The 11,651-nt window shown below is 39.8% G+C and overlaps 1 long non-coding RNA gene across 1 annotated transcript; it reads left to right on the forward strand.

Annotated features, from left to right (window-relative positions):
• The first annotated feature begins 3,660 nt into the window (after positions 1 to 3,660).
• Positions 3,661 to 5,132, forward strand: LOC126379314 (uncharacterized). The gene is made up of 2 exons (XR_007568308.1): positions 3,661 to 4,120; positions 4,211 to 5,132. It is a non-coding gene; the product is annotated as an uncharacterized LOC126379314 (long non-coding RNA).
• The last annotated feature ends 6,519 nt before the right edge of the window (positions 5,133 to 11,651 follow it).

The raw sequence follows: 11,651 nt of genomic DNA on the forward strand, positions 1-11,651 counted from the left end.
GCCAGATTGTACTGCACACACCACACCACACACTCAATTATTTGTATTTTTCGTGTATGTTGTTTTTATTATGTGTTTTGTTTGATTGTAAGTTGTGTGTTACTCCGTGTTTTAAATTATATATTTGTTTTGTATTTGTTACTGTGGTGTCCCTTTATAATAAACGTTTCTTTCTTTCTTTCTTTCTTACTGTATCGTTCGTACGTTTGTGTTTAAAAGTTGTTTTGTATTTTGTGTGCAATGAAGTATATTTGTTTTAAACGCGGAGAGCCTGCATTATGTCGTCTGTTTATGTAAGTACTTACTTAAGTGAGTTTATTCTCAGTTCAGAGATACTGGTGCTAATTCCTGTAAACACCATCTAATTTTATTTTAAGTTATACCCGTCATTTTCTTATCCACCGAAAAGGAAAGGGACGGGTAATCGACAGGCATAAAATGTATGCAACACACGTCACTTATAAGCAGTAATCAGAAACAACCGTCTAAAAATGTTACTTTGGCCAATAATCCAACGGGGTTAAGTAGACAGCACGTCAAACGGATTGCATACCAGCGAGATACCTTTTTGATTCGCCCGGTTTATTCATTCATTTACTCATTCTTCCTAAATTTAAGAGCTGTCAATCATCCGTCCCTTTCCTTTTCGGCGGATAAGAAAATGACAGGTATAACTTAAAATAAAATTAAGTGGTGTCTGCAGGAATCGGGGCCACTTACCGTGTAAAGTTAGTGATGTTTAGAAACCACTTTAAACTTAGCCTCTAGTCTAAGTTTAAAGTAAATAGCAAAAGCAAGTAGCCGTGAGTTGATGTCAATAGAGTGCTGTAGCCTCAGCTAAGTTGGAAATTATTATTTATTTTATTTACTTTACTTAAATCGTTTATTGCAAACTTTACAGCTTATAATAATCTTAATTAAAGTTGCGATGTTGATAACCTGACGATTTGACAGGTCCGGTTTATTACAGAAGCGACTGTCTGTCTGACCTTCCACCCCACGAAGGGAAAACCAGCCCGATACAGGTTAGGTCACATACCTTCGTAAATACATTTCTCGGGAATTTCGGTTTCCTCACGATGTTTTCCTTCACCGCTGAGCACGTGATAATAATTTACCTCTGACTACCCCAATTGAGATACAATAACATTTGGGCGGTCCGCGCTGGGATTCCAACCTGCGACCTTACAGTTAGAGTCAAGAGTTATTCCAACTCGTCTACCACAGTTCATACACTCCATGTTTGTTTGTACAATGCGCAGTAGTGTTTGTATTGTAAAGATCTATAGATCGCAAAGAACCATAGTCCTTTGACTATTAAATATTATTAGGTAAATATTTACTATAAGTACATATAATGCACTTTACTGAAGTGGTAGTCCAGTTGGTAGAACGCTTGCCTATCATTTTGAGGTCGCAAGTTCGAACCCAGCACAGGCCTAAACGAATTGGCAGGCGATTATCGAATTTGTTATCGAATTCATGTTTGGATCATAAATGATTATGGTTTAGGCCTGTGCTGGATTCGAACCTGCGACCTCAAAGCGAGAGGCAAGCGTTCTACCAACTGAGCTACCACGGCTTAACTACTAAAACACGTGTTCATAAGTATTCGCCTTCAGTTCCTGTTATTGATACTTATTAAACATTTTGGCACAAAATTAAATACTTAAGTATTTTAAACAATATAAATAAATATCTGGTTTTTGAATACAGTTTACATAATTAAAGTGCGGTAGAGCCTTGTACTTTCATCTTCACACATCCCTTTCGGGTTGAACAGAAAATGTGTCATTGCCGTAACATTCACCTACTCCACGCCCTGTCACTAAGGGGTTGGCCTTATCGAGACAGGAAGTTGTAGAATCTGTCACAAGGCAAAGATAAAGTAAAGATTTTTATTGTGCATAAATTTAGGTACAGTTATAGACAATGTCCTAATGTCGGGCTGTCCTTTGTTTGGTAAGGACTTTTCAGGCTTGAATCACCTGATTGTCCGAAAAAGTAAGATGATTCCGTGCTTCGGAGGGCACGTTAAGCCCTTGGTCCCGGCTATTAGTCGTAAAAACACCTCCACCAACCCGCAGTGGAGCAGTGTGGTGGAGTATGCTCCATACACCCTCCGGTTGATTGAGGGGAGGCCTGTGCCCAGCAGTGGGACGTATATAGGCTGTTTATGTTGTATAGATAATAGTTGCAAATTACGTCTCACTAAATTTTGCCTTTGCAGGCATATACACATTTTATACAGGCAATGAAATAACATAAGAGAGAGAAAACAATAATAATAATAAAAAAAAAACAAACAGATTAGGAGTATGCAAAGTTAAAAGCAAATATATAAAATATATGTTCGGCTGTAGTAGGAGCTCGGTGGCGCAGCGGTAAACGCGCTCGGTCTGCGATTGTTGAAGTTAAGCAACTTTCGCAAAGGCCGGTCATAGGATGGGTGACCACAAACAAAAAGTTTTCATCTCGAGCTCCTCCGTGCTTCGGAAGGCACGTTAAGCCGTTGGTCCCGGCTGCATTAGCAGTCGTTAATAACCATCAATCCGCACTGGGCCCGCGTGGTGGTTTAAGGCCCGATCTCCCTATCCATCCATAGGGAAGGCCCGTGCCCCAGCAGTGGGGACGTTAATGGGCTGGTGATGATGATGTTCAGCTGTTGGTGTATGTAGTAGATGATGAGAGTGCGGGTTCTACTTGCAAGTACCGGGTGAGAGCCCCCAGCGCTCCCCATTTGTCCGGCCAAGTAGTTAATGCCATCCGCGGCAAACCTACAATAAGTCACGTCAAAAAACATCTACTTCCAAGTACAAAATACCAGTTTGTTCCTTGTCACTATTTAATTATGTTTTATAATGTTTAATAAAATACATCATTAAATCCACCACAGGCTTCGTCAAAAAGGAACTAAAAACAAGAATAAACCATAAATCCTCAAACGTTTCGTCAAAATACAAACCGAAATCAGCAACATGCTTCGTCATTATTCGAATAGCCCGCCCCGGATCATTCCTGGCTCAAACGTACCCATCAAACTGGCAGCATCCCCACGCTGAATTGCCAGAAAGATACGCTGAACCAGAAATGAACCGGAGCGACGGTCTTGCCCCCTTTCCCGCATTTGTTTTATAATTGTTAAAATCCCTCAATCAGCGCTTATAGCTATCGACCTACTAGGGTCGATTAATTCTTTCAAATATTTTTCCTCTCAGACGACGCCCTGAGCCGAGATTCGCATACTGGGCAACCTCAGGCCTGTTGTCTTAAACGTTGTACCAGGTAAGAGCCTTCAGCGCTCCCCATTTGTCCGGCCAAGTAGCTAATGCCATCCATGCCATCTGCGGCAAACCTACAATAAGTCACGTCAAAAAAAAGATAAAAAAAGAAAAGAGGTGTATAAAACAATATTATTCACAAGTGTAGACTTTTATTTTAAATATGACATACAATAATACAAAGGAATAAAAACTCACATTTTATAGTTTGTAACGAAGCATTTCGGACCAACGAGCCTTGTAGCGACATCTAGTGGTTACTGACGTTAACAACGTAATTTTATGATAACACAGATGGCGCTGCAGGGTTATCGATGGGCCCGAATATTTTTGATTATTTTATTTTTTTTCAAAATTTGGTATATTTAATTATCTGCAACATTTATTGAAATTATATTATATTTTATTTAGGTTTCGGATCAAACAAGTCGATCGATTATTGTCGTTGATTCGGCGAATTTATGGTTTGGTAGATTTTTTCTAGTTTGGCAACTTTGTTCGTGGTTCTTGTGTCAGACTGACAGCTGGCTGAGCTGAGAGACAGGTTATGGAAAGTGGGGACGTCGCGAGAGCGCCGGAGACTCCACTGCCGTAACAATAATGTGGGCAAATTAAAAGCCACGATTTATCGGCGACATCAAGAGCCGATGTCTCCATTTATATAAATAACTTAACTGAGATGGTAAGTCCTCGCAATTCTTCGTGCATATTTTTGCACCAACTTTGTGATAACCTCGAGGTCCTTGTTTTCAGCAACATCACTGAAATCCCATCGCCTAAGGTCCAGTGGGTGGGTTTAGGTTTCATCCGAGCGATGCCCAACTATCCCGGATGAACCTGTAAGTTATTTTCTTTGTTTTACACTCGTGAGTTGCATTGCCACGCTGTCAGCTGAACCACATGCTAATCATTGCCATTCCTTGTTGCAGATGGGGTTTTTGTTTTCTTTAAAGTTTTAACGTTTTAATTTTCGAACGTTTTGCAAGTTTTAATCTAAGAAGAAGTTTATGATTGGATCAGATGATTTCAACAATGATTTTGTGAATGAAGATTGCTACTGTTTTCTTCTGCGTTTGCAAGTTATTTCAAGCTTCATTTCGGCGGAGCTTGCCTTGGTTGTTTGCACGTCGAAGCTTTCCTTTGTGCGGCGCGCATGTGGATGTGCCGTGCCTCTCCTTTTGTCAACACACCGGATAAGGCCCGGTGAAGGTCTGCGAGGTTGACCGGTGGACGTGCAGCCCGCCAGCTGCGTAACAGTTGGCCCGCTGCGCCGCCATCGTCCAGCACGCCCTGGCCTGAGCCGGCCTCAACTCATCACCTGTACGGTATTCCGGAACGCCTCAGGTAGGCCTGATAGTCGGAGGTCCTCGAGTAAGTGAGGTGCCTACAGGTGTACGGACAGTGTTTTGAAATATAGTGATATCCCACGGTTGTTACGGAGTGACAATTAACCTGACGGACCAAAGCGCGACCTGTCTCCCTCCATAGGGTTTTTGACCTACCTATGGTTAATGAAATTTGTAGATTTAAAAAATATACATTGTACAAATTCAAGGGGAGTTTTCTTTGTCTCATGCTCACCGGTCTATAACATCTAGCTGTGCCCTTCAGGTAAACACCACTTTATAAATTTTCTGAAACATATCTGTAGTATCATAACACCGATTTCCTCTTTACACTACCTTCCTATAAGGTAGTTAAAAATCTAGTGTTTCAGTGGCGCCCTTCTTGGTGAAATTGTCGCTCTGTACAACCATTTTAGAATATAAGTGGTGTTGGCATAAACTTTAAGAATAAATTTTGTGAAAACAGTGTATTTTTTAATTAAAAAGTGATGGGATTTTGTGTGAATTGTTTGTGTTTATGTTGCATCTTAAGTTAAGTTGTGTTTGTCTTAGTATAAGTAAAGTTATAGGCCTTCTATTGAGACCTAACTTAATCACTTATTTTGTTTTGTGTTTTATTATTTACAATAAGTTTAAACCCAATTTTATAACCTAAATGGTCTAGGGCTTATTGTCATTTTTAGTACTACATTTGTTTATACTTTTTTTTAACCTTGTTTATATAAATTACGGGTTAAAACCAATTTTGAACATTTTTTTGAAGCTTACTAGCAATTTTTTTTGAGTATTGAGCTTTTTGGTAAAAAATAATTTAGTAATAATAAAAAAAAACAATTTCACATTTAAAAACAATTATATATTACTTTCTAGTAAATTTTTTTTCATTTATAATAGGACATTGGTTTGCAATTAAAACTTTGTAACTTAGTTTCATCATCATCTTGACAGGTTGCCGCTGCTTGGCAAACATTTTGCTTATTTGTTTTTATAGAAATAATTATAGAACTGTCTTTCATCATCAACTTTATTGAGTATTCAGTAGTAAATTTCCTTTACCACCTTTACATAATATTGATTGATAACATATTACAACTTGAAAATAAACATTTACTTAATATAAACATAACCTTCAACAAAATTTATTTAAAAACACTGTTGTTTCTTTTATTATTGTGAAAATTAACTACAGGGATATAAAGAATTGATGTTGTGTGATAATTACACTTATTTGGTTTATATTTAATGAAAATTTAGTACATATTTTAGAAAATAAGTTTTGGAGGCAGACGGGTACATTTTGAAACATAAATTTACTTCAGTTTACTTCAAACCACTTTTCAATCTTGAAATTATAACTCTGAAACACAACCATGGATATCCAAACTGTCTATTTACATTCACTGCTCCGTGATGAATTAATATATGAAGTAAGTATTCGTGCAGAAGCACCGGCTGATACTGTTCTCAATTTGAAGAAACAGCTTAGGGAGTTGATCACTGGTTTCTCTCCGGATGAAATAATGGACGATGAACGAAAACCACAGGCAGAATTCCCAATCATCACCGAAAAGCTGAAGGAGCTGCAGGCAAAACTTGATTTAGCAGTGAAGTCTAGGGAACGTCATCACCTTATGCGTGCTAGGGCTTTATATAATCATCTTCATCACCGTCTTGAGCGTGTAGTATGCACGGAGTCTGTCGATAGGGACATACAATTGAAGCTGAATAAAAATCTTATAGCTTGCGGTCACTCATTGGAGAAATTGTTGACAACAAAAAACGTCATCGACTCGGAAGGGGAAAACCGGGTAAAAGGGACAGATGGTTCAGCGATTAATTTAATAAAGTGGAACATTAAATTCGACGGCTGTACGAGTCCACATACGTTCTTGCAGTCAATAAGTGAACGCGCCTCAGCGTTCGGAGTTAGTGACAATGTACTTTTCAAGTCCGCCTTTTGTTTCTTTTCGGACCAAGGTCTTCTATGGTACAGAGGTGTTAAGGAGCAGGTTTCGTCTTGGCAGGAATTGAGTGAGCTTTTAGTCCAAGAATTCGCACCCGTTGATTTTGATTATCGTTTGCTGGGGGAGATTAGAGCTCGCACCCAAGGACAGGATGAACCAACACACATCTATTTTGCAGTCATGAACTGTATGTTTTCACAATTGAAACGACCACTTTCGGATAGTGACAAATTAGAAATTTTGACGCACAATATTAGGCCCGTTTTTAGAGAGCAGTTAGCATTGCACGACATAGCTACGATAGCTGAATTAAAAGAAAAATGCCGAAAAATAGAATCTGCGCGACAAATGACACAGCTCTTTGTCGAACCACCTAAGCAGTCTAGTTTGAACAATGACTTCGTGTACAAAGGCAAAACAAAACCTATTATGCCAGTCAGCGAATCCCCTGATGTTAGGGAAACCGAACAGGTTTCGGTAGTTCAGCCACCAATTCAGGCTCAAACTTTTAGGCAGCGACAACCGCCAAATAATGAAAAGCCTGGTAGTTATAGGACAAAATCTGCTGCTAACAAATCAGAATTTTGCAAAAGATGTAAAGTGTCTACTCACTCAACCGCAAGGTGTAGGGACAAGACAGTCAAATGTTTTAAATGCGGTCATTTAGGGTTTACGGTAAGGTCGTGCCCAAAATGTAACAACCCAAAAAACTAGGTTGCTCGGACAATAACGCCGATCCTCCATCGAAGGTCGAAGATGGGGATTGGAAACAATGGTTACAGGTAGTAACTAATTATTTTAAGCTTAACAACGTAGCTTCCGTTTTGTTCGAGCCCAATGATGATGACGTTCGACCATATTTAAAACTTAATGTCCTGGATTTGACAATTTATGGATTACTGGACTCAGGTGCAGCAATTTCAATTTTAGGAAATGGAGCACAAGAATATTTTAAATCATTAGGTTTTACAGTACAATCTGGCAAAAACATTAATGTTACTGTTGCGGATGGTTCCCAGTGTACCTCTACAGGATTTTTAATGTTGCCCATTACATTTAATGGTGTAACCAAAATATTGAAGTTTTATATAATACCCAGCATTAAGTTAAATGTTATTTTAGGCGTAGACTTTTGGCGGGCATACAATTTAATGCCGAAAATTTTTGAAAGTGTTTCCTACATGAGAGGTCCACAAAAGTTTTTAGAAATGCCGGTCAACTCTATACAAGCTTATGACAGTCTTCCCAATGAACACAAGGAGTTAGCGGAGCTTATGATAACGAAATTTCATGACATTTCTTTTGAGCGCAAGGGTTTAGGTAGGACGCATCTTACACAGCACGTCATCGACACTGGGGTTGCGCCACCGGTCAAGTGTAGACCTTATCCCATGTCACCGGAAAAGCAGAAGGAACTACATAAGGAGTTGGACAAGATGCTGGAGCTGGACGTTGTCGCCCCGAGCGAGAGTCCTTGGAACAATCCAGTCCTTATGGTTCCTAAAGCTGACGGTACATGGCGATTTTGTCTGGACTGCCGGAGGCTCAACTCTGTGACGAAAGGCGATGCTTATGCCATTCCCTACATACCCCAGATATTGGATAGCCTCAAGAATGCCAAGTACATCAGTTCTGTGGATTTTAAATCGAGCTTTTGGCAAATTCCACTCGACCCTAGCTCACAGGAGAAGACTAGTTTCACAGTGCCTGGTAGGGGGTTGTTTAAATTTAAAGTTATGCCATTCGGTCTATGCGGAGCTCCTGCTCGCCAACAACGGCTCATGGACATGTTGTTTGGACATCCTTTCTGCAGTGACGTAACTAAAGGCATGATATTCGTGTACATCGACGACATTATAGTAGTTGCAGAAGATCTAGAAACGCACATACTTCTTTTAAAACGGCTTCACGAAAGAATACAGAGCGCCAATTTAACAATCAACTTTGAGAAGAGCAAATTCTTCCGCAGCTCTTTGAAATATCTGGGATATGTAGTGGATGAGTTTGGACTTAGGACGGATCCCGATAAGGTTCGTGCTGTTCTGGAGTTCCCGGTACCCAAAAGTCCGAAAGAACTAAAAACCTTTTTAGGTGTTTGTTCTTGGTACCGTAGATTTATCAGGAATTTCTCCACCATTGCGGCACCCTTACACGCTCTTACCAGCTCAAAAACTAAATTTATCTGGAACCAGGATGCAGAAAACGCTTTTGTCACTTTAAAAAACAGTTTAGTTTCAGCTCCAATTTTAGCCTGCCCTGATTTTAGTAAACCATTTTCAGTTCACTGCGATGCATCGAATTTTGGCGTAGGAGGTGTGTTAGCGCAGAATATTGATGGCCATGACCGCCCTATCGCTTATATCAGCAGATCCCTTAACAAAAACGAACGTAACTATAGTGCTACCGAAAGGGAGGCGTTAGCAGTTGTGTACGCGGTTGAAAAATTTGAACCATATTTGGGTAGTAGACCATTCACCGTCGTAACAGATCACGCTTCGCTTAGGTGGTTCATGAATTTAGAGAATCCTACGGGACGTTTAGCTCGTTGGGGTTGTAGGTTATCCCAATTTAATTTTACAATCGAGCATAGGAAAGGGAAGGATAATGTCGTCCCTGATGCCCTCTCACGATTGCTGCATGTGGATGCCATCGATGCTCCAAATGCAGGAACCGGTGATGAGTGGTATGATAAGGTTTTCTCTGGTTGTACGGCTTATCCCAAAAATTATCCCAATTATCGCGTCGAAAATGGTACTCTTCTACGATACAGCAAGGGTAAGTATGCCTTGACTCAGGAGTTTGATTGGAAGATTGTTGTGCCAAAGTCAAACCGTCTGCAGGTCATGTCCGAAAACCACGAACCACCGACCTCGGCACACCTCGGAGTGTTTAAAACGCACCGTAGGTTGTGTTTGAGGTATTTCTGGCCAGGAATGTACCGCGACGTGCTTGATTTTGTCAACAAATGTCGTATTTGTTCCGCTTATAAGCACAGGACCAAACTCACTCCTGGGACCATGGGTCAGCCTAAGCAATGCTATAGGCCGTTTCAAGCTATATCCGTAGATTTGGTAGGACCTCTTCCACGATCACGTTCGGGTTACATGCACCTTTTAGTAGTAACATGCTGTTTTTCAAAGTACACCATGTTATTTCCACTTCGTCGAGCGACTAGTGCTGCAGTAGCTAAAAACTTTGAGAATTATGTGCTTCTAGCTCACGGGATTCCTGAAACCGTAATTACCGACAATGGGGTTCAATTCACGGGATCAGAATTCAGTGGCCTTCTCAAGAAGTACAATATTCCACGAGTTCACTACGGGCCTAGGTACACGCCACAGATTAACATGGTGGAAAGGTACAACAAAACAGTCATGACAGCTGTTTCGTCTTATGTAGCTGACGACCATAGGACATGGGATCTCCATTTATTTAAGGTGCAATTTGCATTAAATAGTGCGGTGAACGAAACCACTGGGTTTAGTCCATTCTTTTTAGTCCATGGCCGGGAACCAATTATAAACGGTTCTTTTTATAAAAACGACGATAGGGAATATGACGTCTCTATGCCAAGGGACGAGTATGCGGGTGAATTTGGGGTCCTTCGGGATATTTTTCAAAAGGTTCGGGTTAATATCGAGAAGGCTCACGCGACGAACGCAAAGTACTACAACCTGCGACGCCGTAACGTCAATACTTTGCGCGAAGGGCAAGTAGTGTGGCGAAAAACGTACGTACAGAGTGACGCCGCTAATTTTAAAGCCTCGAAACTTGCCCCAAAATATGAGCAGTGCGTAATTAAAAAGGTTTTATCGCCCTTGGTGTACGATTTGGTATCATTTGGTGGCAAGAACTTAGGTTCTTGGCATATAAAAGATTTAAAAATTTAATTTCCAAATTGCCCTGTGTTCCCCTAGTCATATTTTTTAAAAAACATTTTCCGGTTTGGATCATTGTTATAGGCTCAATTTAAATTTACATTTATAAAGAAAGCTACAGATTTTTTCTTATTCATAATTAGCTTTCAGAACATTTTGTTTTTAGAAATATAAAACTTTGGTGTGTTTACTTGTGTCGTAAGTGGCCTAGTAACAACCTTTTTATAACAAACACGTTTTTATGTAGTTAAAGACTATTAATTAAGTCTTTTGATTTTAAAATAACTACATTTAACATTAAATGATTTATGTTGTTTATGTTTAATGTTTTTTTTTTTTAGTGTGTTTATGGTGCGCTAATAAGGCCCATACACACTAGCGTCTGCAACGCAGCGTTTTTATGAACGCTCAACTTAGCGTTTCATATTTTTATGATTTTATGGGCGGTTATAGCCAACTATTTAATATAGTTTTTTACGTTGCTCGTGTCAACATTTTTTTTTAGGCATTATAGTAGCCATTTGTTAGGAATTAATTTTTAGATAGGGAACCTTATTAGGTTACTCTTTGTTTTTTTTTTCCCTTTTCGACGGAGCGGGTAGTGACTCCTTAAATAAGCCTCTAACAACTGTTGTTTTGTTTTTTTGTCTTTGTCTTTAGAATTGGGATATCGAGTGACACTATGAGAGTCGTCAGCTCAACAGGGTTATGAATGTGGGTAACACCCAGTGAAATGGATACTGGGTGCTACTTTATGAAAGAAGTGAAAGGTGATCAATGAATGGTGAAGAATAACAGGTCGGGGTAATTGTTGTGCTTAGGGTTGTGCTGTTTAGATGTTGGTGTTTGTGCTTCGTTACGTTTTTTTTATGAATTGTTTTGTCGTCTTGTTTTGTCGTCTCGTCTTTAGAGACAGTTTTTTAATTTAGACTGGTTGTGCGCTCCAGGCTCTATGGCTGAGGGCAGCCGTGTTTCTCACCCAGTTCGAAACCTCTCGTGGGTAGGGGGGTATTGTAACGAAGCATTTCGGACCAACGAGCCTTGTAGCGACATCTAGTGGTTACTGACGTTAACAACGTAATTTTATGATAACACAGATGGCGCTGCAGGGTTATCGATGGGCCCGAATATTTTTGATTATTTTATTTTTTTTCAAAATTTGGTATATTTAATTATCTGCAA

The sequence above is a fragment of the Pectinophora gossypiella genome, chromosome 28 (genome assembly GCF_024362695.1).
Source record: "Pectinophora gossypiella chromosome 28, ilPecGoss1.1, whole genome shotgun sequence".
Lineage (NCBI taxonomy): Eukaryota > Metazoa > Arthropoda > Insecta > Lepidoptera > Gelechiidae > Pectinophora > Pectinophora gossypiella.